The 25,783-nt window shown below is 45.5% G+C and overlaps 2 non-coding genes across 2 annotated transcripts; both read right to left on the bottom strand.

Moving 5' to 3' along the window:
* Nucleotides 1–3,372: 3,372 nt before the first annotated feature.
* Nucleotides 3,373–3,444, bottom strand: trnap-agg (transfer RNA proline (anticodon AGG)). Its single transcript has one exon. It is a non-coding gene; the product is annotated as a tRNA-Pro (tRNA).
* Nucleotides 3,445–22,844: 19,400 nt separating this feature from the next.
* On the bottom strand, nucleotides 22,845–22,916 carry trnap-agg (transfer RNA proline (anticodon AGG)). Its single transcript has one exon. It is a non-coding gene; the product is annotated as a tRNA-Pro (tRNA).
* Between the last annotated feature and the right edge of the window lie 2,867 nt (nucleotides 22,917–25,783).

The following is a 25,783-nucleotide window of genomic DNA, read 5'->3' on the forward strand; positions in this document are numbered from 1 at the left end:
GCTGGAGCAAAGGATGTTTGGAACAACGAGAGTGGAGTGTCGTGGGAGGGGTGAGGGACAGGTGGCAGACAAGGAGTGCTGGGGTGGGAAGTGATGTGGGTATAGACACACCCAGCCCTGAGACTCCAGGCAAGGTCACTTGACGCCAAACAATTGGTTTATTGATCATTACAGAATGTCTCTCTGGTGCTTCCCGCTCCCTCCCCCTCTCCTTTCCATTTTCCCAACCGTGATTCCCCTCTCCCTGCCCCCTTCCCACTCTCGGTCCACAATAGAGACCCAGATCAGAATCAGGTTTATCATCACTCACATATGTCATGAAATTTGTTTTTTTTTGTAGCAGCAGTACAATGCAATACATAAAATTACTGCAGTACTATGCAAAGGTCTTAGACACCAAGCTATATATATGCGCCTAAGATATTTGCACAGTACTGTAAAACAATAATAATGCAGACTCGAGTCTGCTCTGCCATTCAATCATGGCTGATCCTTTTTTTAATCTCCTCCTCAACCCCAGTTCCCGGCCTTCTCCCTGTAACCTTTGATGCCACGTCCAATCAAGAACCTATCAATCTCTGCCTTAAATACACCCAAAGACCTGACCTCCACAGCTACATGTGGCAACAAATTCCACAAATTCACCACCTTCTGGCTAAAGATATTTCTCCGCATCTCTGTTTTGAAAGGGCGCCCCCTATCCTGAGGCTGTGCCCTCTTGTCCTAGACTCTCCCACCATGGGAGACATCCTTTCCACATCTGCTCTGTCTAGGCCTTTCAACATTCAAAAGGTTTCAATGAGATTCCCCCCCCACCCCATCCTTCTGAGTTCCAGCGAGTACAGACCCAGAGCCATCAAACGTTCCTCGTATGATAACCCTTTCATTCCTGGAATCATCCTTGTGAACCTGCTCTGGACCCTCTCCAATGCCAGCAAATCTTTTCTAAGATGAGGGGCCAAAACCTGTTCACAATGAGGCCTCGCCAGTGACGTATAAAACCTCAGCATCGCATCCTTGAGCCCAGTGGTACGGTACGTGCTTCCCGGCTTTTGTATCTTCTGTCACATCCAGAAATTGTTTTGGTCGTTGATGTGCAAACAGCACATTTCATTGCACTGTATGTTTTGATATGCATGTGACAAGTAAAGCTAATCTTCTCCCCGATGGGAGAGGGGAGAAGAGACAATGTCTGGGGTGAGTGAGGGCGGGGTCTGTGATTATGGTGGCAGCGAGAAGTGTAGACAGAGCCCAGAGAGGGGAGCCTGGTTCCTGTGATGTGTTGCAAGCAATTGTTTCGCTGCACCTGTGCGTACGTGTACTTGTGCATATGACAATAAACTTGACTTTGACATTGACATTGACAGCAAGACCCATGGCAGTGACAGAGATGAAGATACAATACAAACTGTATATTGTATACGTTTCCCACTGCTATCGTGTGTTTTCAACTGAATAGCTTCAGAACTGTAAAGGAAATCCCACCTTGGAATAATTGTATCTTTTTTTTACACTCGAAAACCAGACATTAACAATAAACATAAAGACATTTTTATCAAAGACTTCGTCTTTTTGTACTTCCAAACTTTCCTTTCTCTTAAACGAGAGTCATATTACCTTTCAGCTTGTCATCCCGTCTCTACCCCGCCAAGAACAGGAACCCTGTCACTCCCTTTAAGTTAAAACCTTTTTGTTTTCATTGTGAATTTCACTTTATGTTAGAAGTTCCAATAACATGAAATTATATTCTATGTCTAACACAGGAGTCTGTTATCAATTTTGCACTTCCAGGGAGTGATTTAAGATCTCTCTTCATCATCAAAGTCCTTATAAATTAAAAATCTTGTTTTGAAGTGCTTTGCCATTGTTTGGGTCTAGAGCTTCCCTCTAAATGCAATCCGCTCACTCTTCCATATTTCCTTTCTTTAATTTTAAACGAGGTTCATTAAAAATGTTTGTTTTTTTACTTGAGGTTGCAAGATTTAAAAGTTCAAAGTTCATAGTAAACTTATTACCAAATTACGTATTTGCCACAATATATTACGCTGAGTTTCATTTACTTATGGGCATTTATAGTACAGCAAAAAAAAACATTAGAATCATTGAAAAACTACACACACAAATTGTTAAGGACTCCATCGCCCAGGACATGTCCTCTCCTTGTCAGAGTGGAGGTACAGGAGCCTGAAGATACACGTTCAACGGTTCAGGAACAGCTTCCTCCCCTTTGCCTTCCGATTTCTATATGGACAATGAACTCATGAACACTACCTCACTGTTCCTTTTCTTCTTTTTTGCACTACTTTTTAAAAAATTTGACTGTAATTCACAGTTCCTATTATTATGTATTCCAATGTACCGCTGCCGCGTAACAACAAATTTCATGACCTATACCAGTGGCACTAAACCTGATTCTGATTCTGAAGACATACAAATGACTATCAATTTGTGGGATCACTTTTAAAAGTAAATAAGTAATTAATAATATTGGAAATATGATGTGTAGGGTTCTGGAAAGGGTGAGTGCGGAGGTTGTGGAATCAGTCCGGAGTTGGGGTGAGTGAAGTTACCGGTGCTGATGGTTTAAGGTTCCTGAACGTGGTGATGTGGGACCTGCTCCCGACGGCAGCAGCATGGTCAGGAAGGTGGGGGTCATTGGTGATGAATGCTGTGGACGGGGCTCTGTTCACGACTTTTTGCAAGTCTTCCTGTAAAAGGGCATCGGTGTTTCCATAATATGCCTCGATACAACCAGTCAGAATTCTCTCCACTGTGTATCTATGTAAATTTATCAAATTCTTAAATGACACGCCAAGTCTGCGAAAACTTCTAAGAAACGCGAAGAGATTATTGTGGAATCTTATAAATAGCAAGACGGGAGTAAACCAAACATCACAATTCAAGACAGTTGCTAAAAAAAAATCGGTCACAGGAGCTGTGCAATTATGGTTTGGACAGTGTTTGGAAAATCAAGTATCAGGATTTCTGTTCTAATTTCCAGACACTTCCTATCAGCATGTAAAGGGTCGTATCTTTCTAGCTGCCACGTTGTTTCAGGCAAGGCAGCCGCTCGGGGCGTACGAGTACCTCCCGCCCCGATGCCCCGACGCCCCGATGCCCCGACGCCCCGACGCCGCGTCGCCCCGTGTCGCCGTGAGTCCCGCAACTCGCCGTTTCCCTCAATGTGCTCGCTGCTACTGCAGCATCATTCTCGGTTGGTACCGGGCGCCTGGAGTGACCTTTTAAATCTTTACTTCTTATAAACTGCAAATTCTTTTCATTTGACTGCGGTTAGTTTACAGCAATTATTTGAAAGACTCAACAGCACGTACTGTATATGGTAATTAAAACGAGTGCCTTCACCCAAAAGGAGGGCTCGTCCGGGATTTGAACCCGGGACCTCTCGCACCCTAAGCGAGAATCATACCCCTAGACCAACGAGCCAGCTGATGCTAAAAATGAAGGCTGTACTTATGAGAAAATTATAACTGTACAGTGAGAGAGTTGATTAGTGAGATGAATGGGAACGGAAGGAAAATCATAGACACGACAGATTCTGCGGATGCTGGAAAGCCGGAGCGACACAAGTGCTGGAGGAGCTGGTGAAAATTCTCGGCCCGAAACGTCGACTGATTATTTCCCTCCATAGATACCACCCGCCCTGCTGAATCCTAATCTCTCTGCAGTACAAGGGGATAACTACACTCACTTGCCCAAGTATTGAGATGCTCCCACAACAAAAGATCTCACTTTAAGGACTCTTTATATCATTATCTCATGTTTTCATTTTTTATTGCTTTTTATTTATACTTGCATTTGCACAGTTTGTTGTTTGCTGCACTCTGGTTGATATTTAATTGATCCTGTATTAGCTACTATTCTATACATTTTCTGAGTATGCTCACAGGAAAGTGAATCTCTGAGTTGTATATGCTGACAATTTAATAAACTTTACTTTGATTGTGTGGCTAGGCACAGCACAAATGCCATTTATAAATTTGTCGATGGTACAACTGTTAGCAGAATCTCAGATGGTACAAGAACCAGATAGATCAGCTGCTTGAATAGTGTCACAGCAACAACCTTGCAACACCAACCTCAATAAGACCAGAGAATTGATTGTGGATTTCCAGAAGCGGAAAGGGTGAACATTTTCAAGTTTCCGGGTGGCGACATCTCTGAAGATCTGTCCTGGGCCCAACACATTGATGCAATTACAAAGAGGGCACAACTGTGGCTATATTTCATCGGAAGTTTGAAGAGACTTGATAAGTCACTGAAGGCACCAAGTTTCTACAGGTGTGTTGTGGAGAGCATTCTCACTGGTTACGTCACCATCTGGTATGGGGGGTGGTGGGGGAGGGCGATGGGAAGACACTGCACAGGATCGGAAAAAGCTGCAGAAAGTTCTGAACTCTGCTGGCTTCATCATGGCCACTAGCCTCCCCAGCATCAAGAACAGCTTCAAAAAGCAATGTTCAAGAAGGCAGCCTCCATCGTTAAGGACCCCCATCACCCTGGACGTGCCCTCTTCTCATTGCTACCATCAAGGAGGAGGTAGAGGGACCTGAAGACACACACTCAGTGTTTCAGGAACAGCTCCTTCCCCTCTCTCATGAGATTTTTGAACGGGCAATGAACACATGAACACTACCTCAGTATTTTCCCTTCCCTTCTTACTTAATTTTATTTTATATAAGCTCTTTATAGTATTTTTTATTATCATGTGTTGCCAAGCACTGGTGCCACAAAACAACAAATTTCATGACATATGCCAGTGATACTAAACCCGATTTTGATTCCTCCAGGAGGAGGACCTGTGCCCAGAACAAATGGTAAGTGCAGGGAAGAGACACGTCATGCCAGTTCCATCCTCCAGTGAGAGTCGATGTTTTCGGGCCAAGGCCCTTCATATGCCTGTAAGGTAACAGGAGGCACAGGCGTCTGTACAAGTGATAAAGTAGTGGTGTTTGGGGGCACGGAGGGCTGGGTTAGTGGGTGGAGGTGTTGATCAGCCTTGGGGAAAGTAACTGTTTTTGAGCCTGGAGGTCCCGGCATGGATGCTACATAACCTCCTCCCTAATGGGAGTGGGACAAACAGTCCATGAGCAGGGTGGGTGGGATCCTTCATGATGGCACTGGCTCTTTGTCAGCACCTTGTCCTTAATGGGAGGTAAAACAGGACAGGACAGCGCAGCACGGCACATCAGCAGGCCTTGCACCAATCACGATGTCAATTTAAGCCAATAAATCTACAGGTGGCTCATACACCCCCTCCCCCCACCTGCCCCCTTCAGTTTACTGAACGGTCCATGACTCCATAAATACTACCTCCTTATTCATTCTATTCACACTGTTTGTTATTTTATGTTATTGACACTCAACTGCTGTTGCAAAGCAACCAGATTCGCAACACGTGCGGTTGGCATGGTAGTGTAGCAGTTAGTGTAATGCTACTACAGCATTAGCAACCTGGGCTCAATTCTGTAAGGCCCTTGTACTTTCTCCCCGAGGCCGTGTGGTTTCCTCCCACGTCCCACATATAGCTGAGTGGTGGAGCGATCACTGGGGTCCAGTATGATGTTCTCCTGAGGGGCTGTCTGTTGGTGTGTCCTCAGGTGGCTGTGGAGACCAATCCGAGATCCACATATTCTGGTGCAATGAGGACAGGAGGGAGATGTGGCTGTGGCTAGTGACTGGGTTTTCTGGGAGTTCATTCTCTCCTTTCATTGCTGCCATTTGCTCTCTCCGGCACAGCAGAGATCAAAGTTCAAAGTTCAAAGTAAATTTTATGATCAGAGTACATACATGTCACCACATACAACCCTGAGATTCTTTTTCTGTGGGAATACTTAGCAAATACTATTTATGTTTATATTTACATACTATTTATTATAAATTACTATAAATTGCACATTGCACATTTAGATGGAGACATAATGTAAAGATTTTTACTCATGTATGTGAACGATGTAAGTAATAAAGTCAATTCAATTCAATTCAAGTTCAATTCAAACCTATAGAACAGTAACTGTAAACAGGATCAATGCACAACAAACTGTGCAAATGCAGATATAAATAAATAGCAATTAATAACGAGTACAGAATAACAATATAACAGAGTCCTTAAATGTGTGTAGCTATCTCCTTTTATTCAAGAGCCTGATGGTTGAGGGATAATAAATGTTCTTGAACCTGGTGGTGTGAGTCCTGAGGCTCCTGTACCTTCTACCTATGATCATTCTTGTGTAACGCAGCTCCCTCTTGGACAGATTTCCTCTAGGTGTATCTATTAAGTGAAATGTCCTCCCGGTGTTTAGATGTGATGTTGAATTTCTTCAGGCAGATTTTGATGTCATCTTTGAAACATTTGCTTTGCCCACTGGGGGCTCGCGAGGAGACTAGACTAATTGCTTACATGGGTGTAATTGGGTGGCGCGGCCTCTCTGGGCCAGAAGCATCTGTTACCGCGTTGCATCTCGAAATAAAACAGAATACGAGTCAGTGATATAAATCTGATTCTGGTAGTCCTGCTTTGATCTATCCTGAAGGATATGCATCTGTGCTGTGATCTTTGCCAGAGGAAGTTCACGAGAATGATCCCAGGGATGAAAGGGGTGATGTATGAACAGCATTTCATGGCTTTGAGCCTAATCTCACTGGAGTTTAGAAGGATGAAGGGTGCTGTGTATTTAACATTTAAGTGATATTTTGGTAATCTTGTATATATATTGTTAGATTAAACATTCTCATCCATATAAATAAATCATTACGAGTTATACTGTATGTCATAGGCAGCCGTTGATCACAGGGGATCATGGGTTTGTGCCTCTGGTGAACTGTGTCCTCTCCAGGGTGCAAGCCTGGGTGGGAAGATTTGAAGAATCAGCTGTCGCCCATGCAGCAGGTTCCCCCTCTCCGCATCACTGACGTAGTCCAAGGGAAGGGCAAGTGCTGATACAGCTTGGCACCAGTGTCGTCGCAGAGGTTGCCAGAGTGAGGTTGTAAACAACATCAATCTGCCTTAGGGACCCCAGCTCCGGATTTCTTCCTCAGGGTTTTACTCCTGAAACCTTTCCCATGGGTGGGTATGGCTGCAAGGCAGCAGAAGTTTAAAATCAGAGTTTTCCTTCTCCTTGGCGGGCTGCTGTCCAAGGCTGACGAGCCCCACCTGCCGGAAGCAACTGGTTTTGAGGCGCCAGTGGCCGGCCTTTGCCTCTTCTCTTGTCAGTAGAAACAGTTCTGCCGGGCCTAGTAGCTAAGCCGCGCATGATGGCCAAGAGTTGGACTTGGTTGTTAGAGGCTGTTAGAGACACACGCCATTTGGAGCACTTTATAGGTAGTGGGAGCTTATCCCAATGTTCCCTGTAGCTGTAACTCTTTATTCTGCATTCCCTTTGTATGTTGAGCAAATTTATGTCTTGCAGTGATCTGGATGGACAGCCAGCAGAACAAGGTCTTTCACTGTACTGCGTACATGTGATAATAATAAACCAATTACCATTCAGCAATTATATTCCCTGTAACAGCATCGAACCTGTTCCTTCACCCCCAAACTGGCCTTGTGGTCTGGTGCTCCAAATAAGTCTCTCCAAAATCCCATGGTGAAAATAATTGTCATAGGGGTCTGTTGTATATTGGTTTGCTTAATAGCGGAGTGGGTAAAGTGCCTAATTCCAGAAACAGAGAGAATGATAAGCCTTCCTTTTATGGGAGTCAGCCCTAGCGGGGATATTCAGGAAACTGTACAGGAAGCTGTTAAGTACAGTACTTATTCCCAAATCAAGGAAGTACATTTCAGAGAGCTACACAAATCTCCATTGTAGAGTGAAGACAATAATCCACTCTACAGCTTCCGGTGTGCCGTCCTATTCGTTCGCTCTGCGCCTAGGATTTGTGCAACCTGGTTGAATTAAATCTGCTATGCTCATTTGGAACCGCTTCACGGCTCAGGCGCTCCCAGACTCGGCTCCCTGTCTGGGGTGTGCTGGAGAGAATGACATCTACTTCTGCAGCAACCACCACAGGCTTGGAATGGCCAAAACCAATTAAATACTTAGAGCTATAGTGTCATAGAGTGCATAAGTAGGCCCTTTGGCCCATCTAGTCTGTGCCAAATTGTTATTCTATCCAGTTGACCTGCACCTAGACCACAACCCTTCATTCCCTCCCGTCCATGTACCTATCCAAACTTCTCTTCGATGTCACATCTACCACTTCCACTGGCAGCTTGTTCCACAGTTACACCATCCTCTGAGTGAAGACGTTCCCCTTTAAATATGTCACTTTTCACCTTTAACCTTCTAATTGTAGCTTCAACCCACCTCAGTGATAAAAAGCCTGCTTGCGTTTACCCTATCTATACCCTTGACCTTTGTATACCTCTATCAAATCTCCTCTCCTTCTCCTAAGCTCCGGAGAGTGATGTCCTAACTTTTCATGATGTCCTAACTTTTCAAGCTTCCCCTGTAAGTCAGGTCCTCAAGACCCTTATAAATATTCTCTGTACTCATTCAATCATGTGGATGTGGAGGGGATGTTTTCTGTGGTGGGAAAGTCTAGGACCAGAAGGCACAGTCTCAGAATAGAGGGACGTCAATTTAGCACAGAGATGAGGATGAATTTCTTTAGCCAGAAGGTGATGAATCTGAGGAATTCATTGCCACAGATGGCAGTGGAGGCCATGTCGTTGAGTATACTTAAGGTGGAGGTTGATATGTTCTTGACTTTTCAGAGTGTCAAAGGTTATGGGGAGAAGGGAGGAGTATAGAGTTGAGAGGGATAATAAATCACTCATGATGGAATGACAGAGTAACTCGATGGGTTGAATGGCCTAATTCTGCTCCTATGGTCTTACTGTTTTATGTGGTCAAGGAATTGCAGCCAATCTGCATGTAGCAGGGTCACACAATCAGCAGTTTTAAAGTTGTTTCATGGGATTGAAACATTGGGACTTAACAACATAAAAGAAGGAGGTCAAACCAGGGTAGGACGTTCACAGCGAACAGTGGAGCCATGGAGAGTATTGTAGAACAGCAAGGCAGCTTGGTTGCATTGGAGGGAGATGGAAGATGGCAGTAGTGAGAGAACAGCCAATTTCCCATCACCAGATTCAGTTTCTTACACCTCAACCCTGGCAACCTTCAGATAACAGATCCGATATGAAGAGCAGATCGGCAATGGATTTGAATTTGAATTGAACCAAAATGCTGGCGTCCATCATTAAGGATATGTCCGCTTCTCATTGCTACCATCAGCTACAAGAGCTTGTGGACTCACACTCAACATTTCAGGAATAGCTTCTTCCTCTCCACCATCAGATTTCTCAATGGGTCACGATCCCATGTACACTATCACAATCATTATTGTCTGCTCTCTTTTTGCATGACTTATTTTAATTTATTTGCATATAAATTTCTTATTGTAAATTACAGTTTTTTTATTATTATGTATTACAATGTACTACTGCTGCAAAACAACAAAACTTACAACACAGGCACACTGAGCTTGGAGGAATCTGATATGTCTACACCTGCCCTTACACTTCCTCCCTCACCACCATTCAGGGCCGCAGACAGTCCTTCCAGGTGAGGCGACACTTCACCCGTGAGTCGGCTGGGGTGATATACTGCGTCCGGTGCTCCCGATGTGGCCTTCTATATATTAGTGAAACCCGACGCAGACTGGGAAATCGTTTCGCTGAACACCTACGCTCTGTCTGCCAGAGAAAGCAGGATCACCCAGTGGCCACACATTTTAATTCCACATCCGATTCCCATTCTGACATGTCTATCCACGGCCTCCTCTACTGTAAAGATGAAGCCACACTCAGGTTGAAGGAACAACACCTTATATTCCGTCTGGGTAGCCTCCAACCTGATGGCATGAACATTGACTTCTCAAACTTCGGCTAATGCCCCACCTCCCCCTTGTACCGCATCCGTTATTTATTTATTTCTCTCTCTCTCCTTTTTCTCCCTCTGGCCCTCTGACTATACCCCTTGTCCATCCTCTGGGTTTCCCCCCCCCCCTTGTCTTTCTCCCTGGGCCTCCTGTCCCATGATCCTCTCATATCCCTTTTGCCAATCACCTGTCCAGCTCTTGGCTCCATCCCTCCCCCTCCTGTTTTCTCCGATCATTTCGGATCTCCCCCTCCCCCTCCCACTTTCAAATCTCTTACTAGCTCTTCGTTCAGTTAGTCCTGACGAAGGGTCTCGGCCCGAAACGTCGACCGTACCTCTTCCTAGAGATGCTGCCTGGCCTGCTGCGTTCACCAGCAACATTGATATGTGTTGCTTGAAATTCCAGCATCTGCAGATTTCCTCGTGTTTGCGAAACTCACAACATATGCCCGTGATATTAAACCTGATTCTGATTGTGACTCATCCTTTGATTTATCCAGTGTTCTTTGCCATCTGTGGTGGCAAATGCGCCGTGAAATACGGTTTGGTTAAATTCTTCAGGCAACGGTGAAAGGCTTGCCAGGAGATTTCATTCAACACTCCTTTCAGAAGCCGCGAATGGCAACTTGTCTCAGAATGAGATTTATTATCACTGACATTTGTCATAAAATGTGTTGTTCTGAGGCAGCAGAACAATGCAATACATAAAAAATACTACATATTACAGTAAGAATATATCAGAAAAAAATAGTGAAAAAGGAGAACAAAATTGTGTGCTCGCCTTCATGGGTTCATGGACCGTTCAGAAGCTGTTCCTAAAATGTTGAGTGTGTTTTTTCAGTCTCCTGTTCCTCCTCAGTGATGGTGCCAGTGAGAAGGGGGCTTCTCCTGGATGGCAAGGGTCCTTCATGATGGATGTCATGGCATTTTCATTCATAGCAAGAGGATTTGAGTACAGGAGCAGGGAGGTACCACTGCAGTTGTACAAGGCCTTGGTGAGATCACACCTGGAGTATTGTGTGCAGTTTTGGTCCCCTAATCTGAGGAAAGACATCCTTGCCATAGAGGGAGTACACACAAGGTTCACCAGATTGATTCCTGGGATGGCAGGACTTTCATATGGTGAAAGACTGGATCGACTAGGTTTATAGTCGCTGGAATTTAGAAGATTGAGGGGGGATCTTATTGAAACGTATAAAATCCTAAAGGGATTGGACAGGCTAGATGTAGGAAGATTGTTCCCGATGTTGGGGAAGTCCAGAACGAGGGGTCACAGTTTGAGGATAAAGGGGAAGCCTTTTAGGACCGAGACGAGGAAAAACTTCTTCACACAGAGAGTGGTGAATCTGTGGAATTCTCTGCCACAGGAAACAGTTGAGGCCAGTTCATTGGCTATATTTAAGAGGGAGTTAGATATGGCCCTTGTGGCTACAGGGGTCAGGGGGTATGGAGGGAAGGCTGGGGCGGGGTTCTGAGTTGGATGATCAGCCATGATCGTACTGAATGGCAGTGCAGGCTCAAAGGGCCGAATGGCCTACTCCTGCACCTATTTTCTATTTTTCTATGTTTCTATGTCACCTTCTTGAGGCTTCGCCTTTTGAAGATGTCCTTGATGGTGGGGAGCCTAGTGCCCATGATAGAGCAGGCTGGGTTTGCTCCCCTGCAGCTTTTTCTGATCCTGTGCAGTGGCCCTTCCATACCAGACGGTGATGTAACCAGTTGGAATGCTCTCCTCAGGACATCTGCAGAAATCCGCGAGAGTCTGCGGTGACACACCAAATCTCCTCAAATGCCTAATGAGATATAGCTGCTGACATGTCTTTTTCATAATTGCATCAATATGTTGGTCCCAGGATAGACACTCAGAGATACTGACACCCGGAAAATTGCAGCTCATTTTCTCTGGGTACTTACGCACTTACTTACCGCCCATTACGCCGCTGGCGTTTAGGGGAGCAGTGAAGGTCCTCCATCTCCAACAGTGTTCAGGGCTTCCTTCATCGTGTCAGTAGTCTCCTCTTGGCTTTCACTACTGTCAGTCATGCAAGTCCCGGGTGGAGATTCAAGAATGCCATCATGCACAGATGTAGAAGGATTCTTCAGTGCTGTTTCCGTAACAATTTCTTTTCACCAGTCAGGGTTGTTAGCCCCCTCCCCCACCCCGGAGGACCAGTGGGCCACCCTTTGTCTAGACTCTACCCTTTCACCTGTTGGCATGGGTGACCCTACCAAGAGCCAAAGCATAAGGCCCTGACTCCAGCCAACGTAGCTCTCCGGGTCACTGAGGCAAGCCTCCAAACTACGACAAGGGTGAGTTCCTCGGAGGATTTAATCTGGGTAGTCGGATTGTAATCTGATTGCTGCTGGATGCTCGGTGTAATGGGCAGGGTGTCCTGCTGACTGCTGTGCACCAACCTACACCTACTGGCTATATCCTGACCTACATTGTCTCATTTCTCTACACTTCCTTGGTCTATCAGCTGGCTTCGGTACCCATCACTCAGGGATGCCTGCAACCTTCCACTTACGGTCCTTCACTCCTTCCTACCCTCCCCCCACTGCACCCCATTCTCATCATTTCACTACTGATATCCGTTTGTACAGGAGACCCACTCTGCAACGTTCAGCAATAGCTTCTTCCCCTCTGTTAGCATATTTCTGAACAGTCCGTAAACCTGTGACCATCACCGCGACGTTCACTGTGTGTTTCAATGTATAAGACAAATAATGCGAACGTTTAACTTTAAAAGTATTGTTACAATGCTTTAAATAAAAGAAAGGTGTATTTATATAGCACCCGTCACAACATTACCTTAAGACACGGGAGCAAAATTAGGCCATTCAGCTGCACCGTTCCGTCATGGCTAAATTCTACCGCATTTCTTTATTTTCCTGTAAATGCCCGCAAGAGTATGAGTCTCAAGGTAGTAACAGATATGTACCTTGACTTTGACTTTTAATTTATATAGGTTGTCACAGTCTGCTTGTCACAACCTGGTGGGTCAAAGTGTCCAAGCTGTACTGGACTGTTCTATGCGCTATCTTCTAATAGAGTTCAAAAGGGAATAGTGTGACAGGTGCTGTATAAATGCATCTTTCTTTTATTTAACAGCATTGTAACAATATTTTTAAAGATAAAATTAGCTTTAATTGTTGCGTACTGTATACGTTGAAACATACAGTGAAGTGCATCATTTGTATTAACAATGAACACAGTCTGAGACTGTGCTGAGGGCAGCCCTCTGGTGTTACCACGCTTCCGGAATCAGCTTAGCATGCCCACAATTTACTGACCCTAACCGGTAGGTCTTTGGAGTGTAGGAGGAAACCCCCAAGGCCACGGAGAGAGCGTACAAACTCCTTACAGGCAGTGATGGCAATTGAGCCCCTGTCGTTGGCACTGTCTAGTGTTGCACTAACCATGCCACCTATGCCAGAAACATATGGATTATTGGTGAACTTGAATATTGGGAGTAGAAAAATGCTTGCTGTTAGGTTAAGTGTCACAGACTCACACAGAGATACACAGTCCCTTCAGCCCATTGGCTCCATGCTGACCCTTATTTCAGTAAGTGTTGTACCAGGTCATACCTGGGGGAGGTATGACCCGTTCAATAGTGATGGGCTGCACCTGAACCCAAGGGGGACCGATATTCTCACGGGCAGGTTTGTTAGAGCTGTTGGGGAGGGTTTAAACTAACTTGGCAGGGGGTGGGAACCGGAGTGAAGGGACTCAGGAAAGGACGGATAGTAAAAAAGTGAAGATAGTGTGCAGTCAGACTGTCAGGAAGGGCAGGCAGGTGATGGGACTTAGTTGCAGCCAACAGACTGAGTAGCAAATCATTAGGGATGCAGAATCAGAAAGATTAGCAAATACAGTCCTCAAGGTGTTGTATCTAAATGCGCGTAGTATGAGAAACAAGATGGATTATGTTATTGCAATATTACAGATTGCCTGGTTGCTATGATGTTGTGGCCATCACTGAATCGTGGCTGAAGGATGGTTGTAGTTGGGAGCTGAATGTCCAAGGTTACACATTGTATCGGAGGGATAGGAAGGTAGGCAGAGGGGGTGGTGTGGCTCTGCTGGTAAAGAATGGCATCAAATCAGTAGAAAAATGTGACATGGGATTGGAAGATGTTGGATCCTTGTGGGTTGAGTTAAGAAACTGCAAGGGTGAAAAGACATTGATGGCAATTATATACAGGCCTCCCAACAGTAGCTGGGAGGTGGACCACAGGTTACAACAGAAAATAGAAAAGGCGAGTCAACGGGGCAATGTTATGGTTGTCATGAGAGATTTAAACATGCAGGTCAATTGGGAAAATCAGGTTGGAAATTGATCTCAAGAGAGTGAGTTTGTTGAATGCCTAAGAGACAGCTTTTTAGAGCAGTTTGTCGTTGAGCCTACTAGGGGATCAGCTATACTGGATTGGGTGTTATGTAATGAACTGGAGGCGATTAGGGAGCTTAAGGTAAAAGAACCCTTAGGACCAGTGATTACAATTTGATTGTGTTCAACTTGAAATTTGAGGGGGAGGAAGTAAAGTCAGATGTAGCAGTATTTCAGTGGAGTAAAGGAAATTACAGTGGTATGAGAAAGGAGTTGGCCAAAGTAAATTGGAAGGAGCTGCTGGCAGGGATGACAGCAGAGCAACAATGGCATGTGTTTCTGGGAAAAGTGAGGAAGATGTAGGAGGTGTGCATTCCAAAAATGAAGAAATACTCAAATGGTAAAATAGTACAACCATGGCTGACAAGGGAAGTCAAAACTAATGTAAAAGCAAAAGAAAGGGCATACAACAAAGTGGGAAGATAGAAGATTAGGAAGTTTTTAAAAACTTACAGAGAGCAACTAAAAAAATCATTAGAAGGGAAAAGATGAAATATGAAAGCAAACTAGCAATTAATATCACAGTGGATAGTAAAAATTTTTCAAGTATGTTAAAAATAAAAGAGAGTGGATATAGGACTGCTTGAAAATCAGGCAGGAGAAATAATAACGGAGACGGGGAGATGGCTGATGAACTAAATGAGTATTTTGCATCAGTCTTCACTGTGGAAGACACTAACAGTATGCCTGATGTTGTAGTGTGTGAAGGAAGAGAAGTGGGTGCAGTTACTATTACAAGAGAGAAGGTGCTCAAAAAGCTGAAAGACCTTAAGGAACATAAATCACCTGGACCAGAGGAACTGCACCCTAGAGTTCTGAAAGAGGTAGTGTTAGAGATTATGGTGGCATTAGAAATGATCTTTCAAAAATCATTGGACTCTGGCATGGTGCCAGAGGACTGGAAAATTGCAAATGTTATTCCACTCTTTAAGAAAGGAAGAAGGCAGCAGAAGGGAAATTATAGACCAGTTAGCCTGACCTCAGTGGTTGGTATTATGTTAGAGTCAGTTGTTAAGGACGAGGTGATGGAGTACTTTGTGACACAGGACAAGAAAGTACAAAGTCAGCATGGTTTCCTTCAGGGAAATTCCTGCCTGACGAACATGTTGGAATTCTTTGAGGAGATACAAGTAAGATAGATAAAGGGGATGTAGTTGATGTTTTATATTTGGACTTTCAGAAGGCCTTACATAGGGTGCCACACATGAGGCTGCTTACCAAGTTAAGTGCCCATGGTATTACAGGAAAGTTACTGACATGGTTAGAGTATTGGCTGATTGTAGGAGGCAGTAAGTGGGAATAAAAGGATCCTTTTCTGGTTGGCTGCCAGTGACTAGTGGTGTTCCGCAGGGGTCGGTGTTGGGACCACTTCTTTTTATGTTGTATATAAATGATTTAGATGATGGAATAGATGGCTTTGTTGCCAAGTTTACAGATGATACGAAGATTGGTGGTGGGGCAGGTAGTGTTGAGGAAACAGGTAGGATGCAGAAAGACTTAGTCAGATTAGGAGAATGGGCAGGAAAGTGGCAAATGAAATACAATGTTGGAAAATGCGTGGTCATGCACTTTGGTAGTAGAAATAAATGTGCGGACTATTTTTTAAATGGGAGAAAATCCAGGAATCTGAGATGCAGAGGGACTTGGCAGTCCTTGTGCACAACACCCTGAAGGTTAACTTGCATGTAGAGTTGGTGGTGAGGAAGGCAAATGCCATGTTAGCATTCATTTCAAGAGGTCTAGAATACAAGAGCAAGGATGTGATGCTGAGGCTTTATAAGACACTGGTGAGGCCTCACCTTGAGTATTGTGAACAGTTTTGGGCCTCTCATCTTAGAAAAGATGTGCTGGCATTGGAGAGGGTCCAGAGCAGGTTCACAAGGATGATTCCAGGAATGAAAGGGTTATCATACAAGGAACGTTTGATGGCTCTGGGTCTGTACTCGCTGGAATTCAGAAGGATGAGGGGGGGATCTCATTGAAACCTTTCGAATGTTGAAAGGCTGAGACCAAGTAGATGTGGAAAGGATGTTTCCCATGGTGGGAGAGTCTAGGACAAAAGGGCACAGCAAGATAAAGGGGTGTCCATTCAAAACAGAGATGTGGTGAAATTTCTTTAGCCAAAGGGTGGTGGATTTGTGGAATTTGTTGCCACATGCCCTGTGGAGACCAGGTTGTTGGGTATATTTAAGGCAGAGATTGATAGATTCTTGTTTGGACATGACATCAGAGGTAACAGGGAGAAGGCTGGGAATTGGGATTGAGCAGGAGATAGAAAAAGAGGATCAGCCATGTTTGAATGGCGGAGCAGACTCGATGGGCCAGATTGCCTAATTCTGCTCCTATGTCTTATGGTCTTAAGTGTTCATCTTCCCTTTTCATCAAAAGTTGCTCCCCTGTGCTAACAAGGGATTGGCCCATTTAAAGAGCTGCCTTTTGGTGCCAGCTGATGACCTCACAGCCCCAATAGAGTATAAATTTACTGCACTGAAAGCTCCAGGTCTCCTTTGCTTTGGGGGCTCGATGGGGTGGTCACCGGCGCCACGAGAAGAGTGGTGCAGTAAGAGAGGGTCAGAGCGCACACTTTAGACAAGTATTTGTAACTGGGTGTAACTTGAAGGATTTACTGAATGTTTAGTGCCTGTCTTCTCCTGTGAATAGATAGTTAACATATCTACATAATAGGGGCAATCTATAGTTATAGTCATAGTCATACTTTATTGACCCCAGGGGAAACTGGTTTTCGTTACAGTTGCACCATAAATAATAAATAGTAATAGAACCATAAATAGTTAAATAGTAATATGTAAATTATGCCAGGAAATAAGTCCAGGACCAGCCTATTGGCTCAGGGTGTCTGACCCTCCAAGGGAAGAGTTGTAAAGTTTGATGGCCACAGGCAGGAATGACTTCCTATGACGCTCTGTGTTGCATCTCGGTGGAATGAGTCTCTGGCTGAATGTACTCCTGTGCCCACCCAGTACATTATGTAGTGGATGGGAGACATTGTCCAAGATGGCATGCAACTTGGACAGCATCCTCTTTTCAGACACCACCGTGAGAGAGTCCAGTTCCATCCCCACAACATCACTGGCCTTACGAATGAGTTTGTTGATTCTGTTGGTGTCTGCAACCCTCAGCCTGCTGCCCCAGCACACAACAGCAAACATGATCGCACTGGCCACCACACACTTGTAGAACATCCTCAGCATCGTCTGGCAGATGTTAAAGGACCTCAATCTCCTCAAGAAATAGAGATGGCTCTGACCCTTCTTGTAGACAGCCTCAGTGTTCTTTGACCAGTCCAATTTATTGTCAATTCATATCCCCAGGTATTTGTAATCCTCCACCATGTCCACACTGACCCCCTGGATGGAAACAGGGGTCACCGGTACCTTAGCTCTCCTCAGGTCTACCACCAGCTCCTTAGTCTTTTTCACATTAAGCTGCAGATAATTCTGCTCACACCATGTGACAAAGTTTCCTACCTTAGCCCTGTACTCAGCCTCATCTGCCTTGCTGATGCATCCAACCATGGCAGAGTCATCTGAAAACTTCTGAAGGTGACAAGACTCTGTGCAGTAGTTGAAGTCTGAAGTGTAAATGGTGAAGAGAAAGGGAGACAAGACAGTCCCCTGTGGAGCCCCAGTGCTGCTGCTCACTCTGTCGGACACACAGTGTTGCAAGCACACGTACTGTGGTCTGCCAGTCAGGTAATCAAGAATCCATGATACCAGGGAAGCGTCTACCTGCATCGCTGTCAGATTCTCCCCCAGCAGAGCAGGGCGAATGGTGTTGAACGCACTGGAGAAGTCAAAAAACATGACCCTCACAGTGCTTGCTGGCTTGTCCAGGTGGGCGTAGACACGGTTCAGCAGGTAGACGATGGCATCCTCAACTCCTAGTCGGGGCTGGTAGGTGAACTGGAGGGGATCTAAGTGTGGCCTGACCACAGGCCGGAGCAGCTCCAGAATAAGTCTCTCTAGGGTCTTCATGATGTGGGAGGTCTATGCCACCAGTCTGTAGTCATTGAGGCCGCTGGGGTGCGGCGTCTTCGGCACAGGGACGAGGCAGGATGTCTTCCACAGTACAGGAACCCTTCGGATCCTCAGGCCGCCAATTACCCAGTATGTCTTTGAGAAATGAGAGGAGACCAGAATTCACAGGGGGAATGTGAAAACTCCACACGAGTTGCTGGAGATGTGAGGTGATACTGTTATGAATTGTGCCAAATCTAAACTGATGGATCCTGGAATCCATAATTCCTTGAAACTGGTGTCACAGTTAGACAGGGTGGCAAAGAGGGCTTTTGCACATTGGCCTTGATGTGTCAGAGTACTGAGTACAGGAGATGGGTTGTTATGTTGAAGTTGTATAAGACGTTGGCTAGGACAAATTTGGAGTATTGTGTGCTGTTTTGGTTACTGACCTGCAGGAAAAATAGCAATAAGATTATAAAGAGAACAGAGAAAATTTACAGGGATGTTGCTGGGTCTTGAGGATCTGAATTATAGGGAACAGTTGAATAGGTGAGGACTTTAATCCCTGGAGTGTAGGGTAATGAGACGAGATTTGATAGAGGTACACAGAATTATGAGGGGTAAATGTAAACAGGCTTTTTCCACTGAGGTTGGATGAGAGTAGAACTAGAGGTCATGGGTTAAGGGTGAAAGGTAAAACCTGAGGGGGATGTTCTCTCCAGAGGATGGTGCGATGATGGAATGTGCTACCAGTGGCGTCGGATTTTTGAACCTTCCATATTGTAATTTATTTATTATTATTGTAATTTATAGTATATTTTACATATTGCATTGTACTGCTGCCACAAAACAACAAATTTCATGACATAAAACCTGATTCTGATTCTGATTTAGTGGAAGCGGATGTATGGAAAGATGTTGTCCAGGTGCAGGTTGATGGGATTAGGCAGAATAAGAGTTCAGCACAGACTAGAAGGGCTGAAAAGCCTGAAGAGCCTGTTTCCCTGCACTATGACTCTAAAAGCATTCAATATGAAACATAGGTGCCATTTGCAAGGCGCGTTGATATTAGCTCCCACTTGAGAGTGGAGTGGGAGAAAACGTGGAGAATTAATTTGTGGCTCCCTTCCACTTAAGCCAAATATCCTCTTATCGAGTAGTCGGAACTGGAACTGTTCCTATCAGTTTCCATTGGCCTTGGCTAATGTTATCCCTGGCTGAGTAACAGAACATTCCTGCAATGTGGATAGAGAAGATAGTGTCAAGTTCAGAGTTTATGGTCAAATACAGTATGCTCAGGTGTAATGAAACACTTGCAGCAACTTCACAGGAACATATAGGCAGCATTCAAAATAAAATCAGAAATATAAATTATACACAAGAAATAATATAATTAGAACTAAATAAAACAAAGTGTATTTTAGTGCAAAGTTGTCACGTGTTGCTAAACTGGGTTAGAATGTGGAACAGTATAGCTCCTGAACAGGCCCCTCAGCTCACAACTCTGTGTCAAACTAATAAAGTTCAAGTTCAAGGTAATCTGACTGTACATATAAAACCAAATGAAACAACGTTCCTCCGGACTACAGCACACCCACAAAGCATATATCACACAAAAATGTCCAACTAATCTAGTCCCTTCAGCCTACATAATAGACAATAGACAATAGACAATAGGTGCAGGAGTAGGCCATTCGGCCCTTCGAGCCAGCACCACCATTCACTGTGATCATGGCTGATCATCCACAATCAGTATCCAGTTCCTGCCTTATCCCCGTAACCTTTGATTCCGCTATCTTGAAGAGCCCTATCCATCTCTTTCTTGAAAGCAACCAGAGACTTAGCCTCCACAGCCTTCTGGGGCAGAGCATTCCATATATCCACCACTCTCTGGGTGAAAAAGTTTTTCCTCAACTCCATTCTAAATGGCCTACCCCTTATTCCTAAACTGTGGCCTCTGGTTCTGGACTCACCCATCAGCGGGAACATGCTTTCTGCCTCCAGCGTGTCCAATCCCTTAATAATCTTATGTGTTTCAATAAGATCCCCTCTCAGCCTTCTAAATTACAGAGTATACAAGCCCAGTCGCTCCAATCTTTCCACATATGACAGTCCCGCCATCCCAGGAATTAACCTTGTGAACCTACGCTGCACTCCCTCAATAGCAAGAATGTCCTTCCTCAAATTTGGAGACCAAAACTGCACACAGTACTCCAGGTGTGGTCTCACCAGGGCCCTGTACAGTTGCAGAAGGACCTCTTTGCTCTTATACTCAATTCCCCTTGTTATGAAGGCCAGCATGCCATTAGCTTTCTTCACTGCCTGCTGTACTTGCATGCTTGCTTTCAGTGACTGATGTACAAGAACACCTAGATCTCATTGTGCTTCCCCTTTTCCTAACTTGACTCCATTTAGATAATAATCTGCCTTCCCGTTCTTACCACCAAAGTGGATAACCTAACATTTATCCACATTAAACTGCATCTGCCCATATCCTCCCATCCTCCTGCATGCTCAAGTGTCTAACTCAGATTCTGATGAACCGCCTCTATTGTATTCACTGCCACCACCACCTCTGGTATCATATTCTGTGTAAAATACTTGCCCCTCACATCTCATGTACTAATGAAGGGCCTTGGCCCAAAATATTGACTCCTTATTCCTCTCCATAGATGCTGCCTGATCTGCTGAGTTCCCCCAGCATACTGAGTGTGTTTTGCTTTGGATTTCCAGCATCTGCAGAATGTCTTGTGTTTGAAAGAGAAATAATGTATGAAATCATGAAAAGGCAACGTAACTTCATTGGACATGTGATTAGGAAAGAGGAGTTAGAATGCACGGTAATTATGGGAAAGATTGAAGGGAAGAAAGCAAGAGGAAGACAATGACAAATGATGATGGAGACAGCAGCCAGAGAACTGGAAATGAATACCAATGAATTGATCCACTTGACCCGAAACAGGAGTGTGTGGGCCATGGCAGTCAAAGCTCAAACTGGGCACGGCACCTGATGGTGATGATGATAGAAACATAGAAAACAGGTGCAGGAGTAGGCTACTATAAGCCTACTGACTCTCACAGCTATCTGGACTATTCCTCTTCTCACCCTGTCTCTTGCAAAAACGCCATCCCCTTCTCGCAATTCCTCCGTCTCCGCCGCATCTGCTCTCAGGATGAGGCTTTTCATTCTAGGACGAGGGAGATGTCTTCCTTTTTTAAAGAAAGGGGCTTCCCTTCCTCCACTATCAACTCTGCTCTTAAACGCATCTCCCCCATTTCATGTACATCTGCTCTCACTCCATCCTCCCACCACCCCACTAGGAATAGGGTTCCCCTGGTCCTCACCTACCACCCCACCAGCCTCCGGGTCCAACATATTATTCTCCGTAACTTCCGCCACCTCCAACGGGATCCCACCACTAAGCACATCTTTCCCTCCCCCCCTCTCTCTGCATTCCGCAGGGATCGCTCCCTACACAACTCCCTTGTCCATTCGTCCCCCCCATCCCTCCCCACTGACCTCCCTCCTGGCACTTATCCGTGTAAGCGGAACAAGTGCTACACATGCCCTTACACTTCCTCCCTTACCACCATTCAGGGCCCCAAACAGTCCTTCCAGGTGAGGCATCACTTCACCTGTGAGTCGACTGGGGTGATATACTGCATCCGGTGCTCCCGATGTGGCCTTTTATATATTGGTGAGACCCGACGCAGACTGGGAGACCGCTTTGCTGAACATCTACGCTCTGTCTGCCAGAGAAAGCAGGATCTCCCAGTGGCCACACATTTTAATTCCACATCCCATTCCCATTCTAACATGTCTATCCACGGCCTCCTCTACTGTAAAGATGAAGCCACACTCAGGTTGGAGGAACAACACCTTATATTCCGTATGGGTAGCCTCCAACCTGATGGCATGAGCATTGACTTCTCTAACTTCCGCTAGGCCCCACCTCCCCCTCGTACCCCATCTGTTACTCTTTTTTATGCACACATTCTTTCTCTCACTCTCCTTTTTCTCCCTCTGTCCCTCTGAATATACCTCTTGCCCATCCTCTGGGTCACCCCCCCCATCTTTCTTCCCAGACCTCCTGTCCCATGATCCTCTCGTATCCCCTTCTGCCTATCACCTGTCCAGCTCTCGGCTCTATCCCTCCCCCTCCTGTCTTCTCCTATCATTTTGCATCTCCCCCTCCCCCTCCAGCTTTCAAATCCCTTACTCACTCTTCCTTCAGTTAGTCCTGACGAAGGGTCTCGGCCTGAAACGTCGACTGCACCTCTTCCTACAGATGCTGCCTGGCCTGCTGCGTTCACCAGCAACTTTGATGTGTGTTGCAGGAGTAGGCTATTCGGCCCTTTGAGCCTGCACCACCATTCAGTATGATCATGGCTGATCATCCAACTCAGAACCCTGTACCTGCCTTCCCTCCATACCCTCTGATCCCTTTAACCACAAGGGCCATATCTACAGAAACATAGAAAATAGGTGCAGGAGTAAAATGGACCTCAGTAAGACGCTTATAAACATCATATAGAACCCACAATCACCTCTAGCAAGAGCTAAAGAAGGGCTCGTCCGGGATTTGAACCCGGGACCTCTCGCACCCTAAGTGAGAATCATACCCCTAGACCAACGAGCCAAATCTCCTTTGAGCTTTTCCTCTCTTACTTTAAATGCATGCCTCTTAATATTCAACACCTCAACTCTGAGGAGAAGATACTGACTGCCAATTTATGCCTTGCATAATCTTATCAATCTCTATCAGATCTCCCCTCAGCCCCGCCAGTCCAGAGAAAACAGACCAACTTTGACCAAACTGTCCTTATAGCACATGCCCTCTAATCCAGGCAGTGTCATGGTAAACTTCTTCTGTACCCGCTTCAAAGCTTCCACATCCTCCCTATACTGTTCGCAGGTGTAGAACTGAGAGTTCCTTGGGAACACCGGATTGAGGAGATGTTTGGGCATAAGAAAGCCAAACACCAGGAATTGGTAGAGCAGTGCCAGAGATGGGATGGATGGCACCCTGTGAGCCTGTAGAGGATTTGCTGGCTGCTCACTAGGCAGAACCTACTGTCTCCTGATGCAAAGAAAAGGAGCCATCAGGACCATCCCAGAAGCTGCTGAGCAAGCCTCCAGATGGCTATCGATCAAGAGGTGTGACCTGTGGACCAACGCTGGTGGGACACAAGCAGGGGCCTGATCATCTACGGCTGGGCCGCCTGGGCGAGAGTTTCTGATGTGGAAAGACCCGAAACACCCGCTGTCCCCAGGTTACACCACCGATGATGTGTCCCAGTGTATCCTAGGATCTCAGCATCGTTCTGGAACATACCAAAGGGCTAAATAAAGTGTAATGGAGTCATAGAACACCACCACTCAATGCTCAGATAGGGCCATCTAGTCTGTCCACTGTCTCATGGACACAGAATAAGCACCTCACAAACAGGAAAATCTGCAAATGGACCTCAGTAAGACGATTATAAACGTCATGTAGAACCCAGCGAGAGGTAAAGAAGGGCTCGTCCGGTATTTGAACCCGGGACCTCTCGCACCCTAAGCGAGAATCATACCCCTAGCTTAAATAAACCAGCTTATTTAAAGTTCAGGCCGATTGGTCTCAATACCTAGGTTTCCGTTGAGACCAGATTATTTCGATGCTGAGAATCGTCTGGGACTTCCTTCAAATAGTGACACACTTGTAGCGACTCTCTTAAATAAATATTGACAGGACAGGGTCCTGGAGACGCACTAAAATGCTAACTCACTGCCGTGACCCTTGTAAATACCGTCCTACTCCTGGGGACTCCAGTAAATGCTGACACACTCCCCCCGGTATACATCAATGGACTCTCGGGAGCAGTTTGTCCCGGCTCTGGAAAAGTGTTTCCAGCTGTCCGAGTGAAATTGCTTCTTGTTACAGAAAACATTTCTTTTCAGAGACAGAATAAATTGCTGTCTCATTATCGCAATTTAATACACTGCCCTCCTACTACAGGATATTTCGCGTCTGGCGGGGGGGGGACGGGTGGAGAATTGAAGAGGGATTGATGAAACCACAGTCCATAAGACTTCGAAGCAGAATTAGGCCATTTATTTTTAAATTATTATTTGGAGATTAAGTGGGGAGAACGTACAAACCCCTTACAGACAGCGTCGGAATTAAACACCGATTTGTAATAGCCCCGTGCGGACTCCCTCCGCTATCGTGTCACATCATTCTGCCTATCGAGACTGTTCCCGCCATTTCATCATGGCTGATTTATTATCCCTCCTGCCTCTTGGTGACCACTGAAAATCCCGATATGGAGCTCGCGGTCTTGGTTAAGTTAATTATTCTGCTCCCTGGTCCCGGGATAAGGCAGGGTATGTTACTTAGTGAGGGATGAGCATTATGGTGGTGAACCTGTGGAATTCAATGCCACGAGTGGCTGCGGAGGCCAAGTCGTGTATACTTAAAGTGGAGGTTGATACGGTCTCCATTAGTAAGCGTGTCAAAGGTCACAGGAGAAGACAACAGAATGGGGGTGAGAAGGAGAAATAATCAGACATAATGGAATGGCAGGCCACTCTTGATGGGCTGAATGGCCTAATTTGCTCCTATGTCTTCTGCTCTTGTTGTAATTGATTGCATCACTATCTGGTAAGTCATAGTCATACTTTATTGATCCCGGGGGAAATCGGTTTTCGTTACAGTTGCACCATAAATAATTAAATAGTAATCAAACCATAAATAATTAAATAGTAATATGTAAATTATGCCAGGAAATAAGTCCAGGGCCAGCCTATTGGCTCAGGGTGTCTGACCCTCCAAAGGAGGAGTTGTAAAGTTTGATGGCCACAGGCAGGAATGACTTCCTATGACGCTCTGTGTTGCATCTCGGTGGAATGAGTCTCTGGCTGAATGTACTCCTGTGCCCACCCAGTACATTATGTAGTGGATGGGAGACATTGTCCAAGATGGCATGCAACTTGGACAGCATCCTCTTTTCAGACACCACCGTCAGAGAGTCCAGTTCCATCCCCACAACATCACACCGCACAGGATCGGCAAAAGCTGCAGAAAGATCTAAACTCAGCCGGCGCCATCATGGTCACTCGCCTCCCCGGCAATGAGGGCATCTTCAAAAGCCGATACCTAAAAAAGGTGCAACACACATCAAAGTTGCTGGTGAACGCAGCAGGCCAGGCAGCATCTCTAGGAAGAGGTACAGTCGACGTTTCAGGCCGAGACCCTTCGTCAGGACTAACTGAAGGAAGAGTGAGTAAGGGATTTAAAAGTTGGAGGGGGAGAGGGAGATCCGAAATGATAGGAGAAGACAGGAGGGGGAGGGATAGAGCCAAGAGCTGGACAGGTGATAGGCAAAAGGGATACGAGAGGATCATGGGACAGAAGGTCCGGGAAGAAAGACAAGGCGGGGGGGGGGGACCCAGAGGATGGGCAAGGGGTATAGTCAGAGGGACAGAGAGAGAAAAAGGAGAGTGAGAGAAAGAATGTGTCTATAA

The sequence above is a fragment of the Mobula hypostoma genome, chromosome 7 (genome assembly GCF_963921235.1).
Source record: "Mobula hypostoma chromosome 7, sMobHyp1.1, whole genome shotgun sequence".
NCBI lineage: Eukaryota > Metazoa > Chordata > Chondrichthyes > Myliobatiformes > Myliobatidae > Mobula > Mobula hypostoma.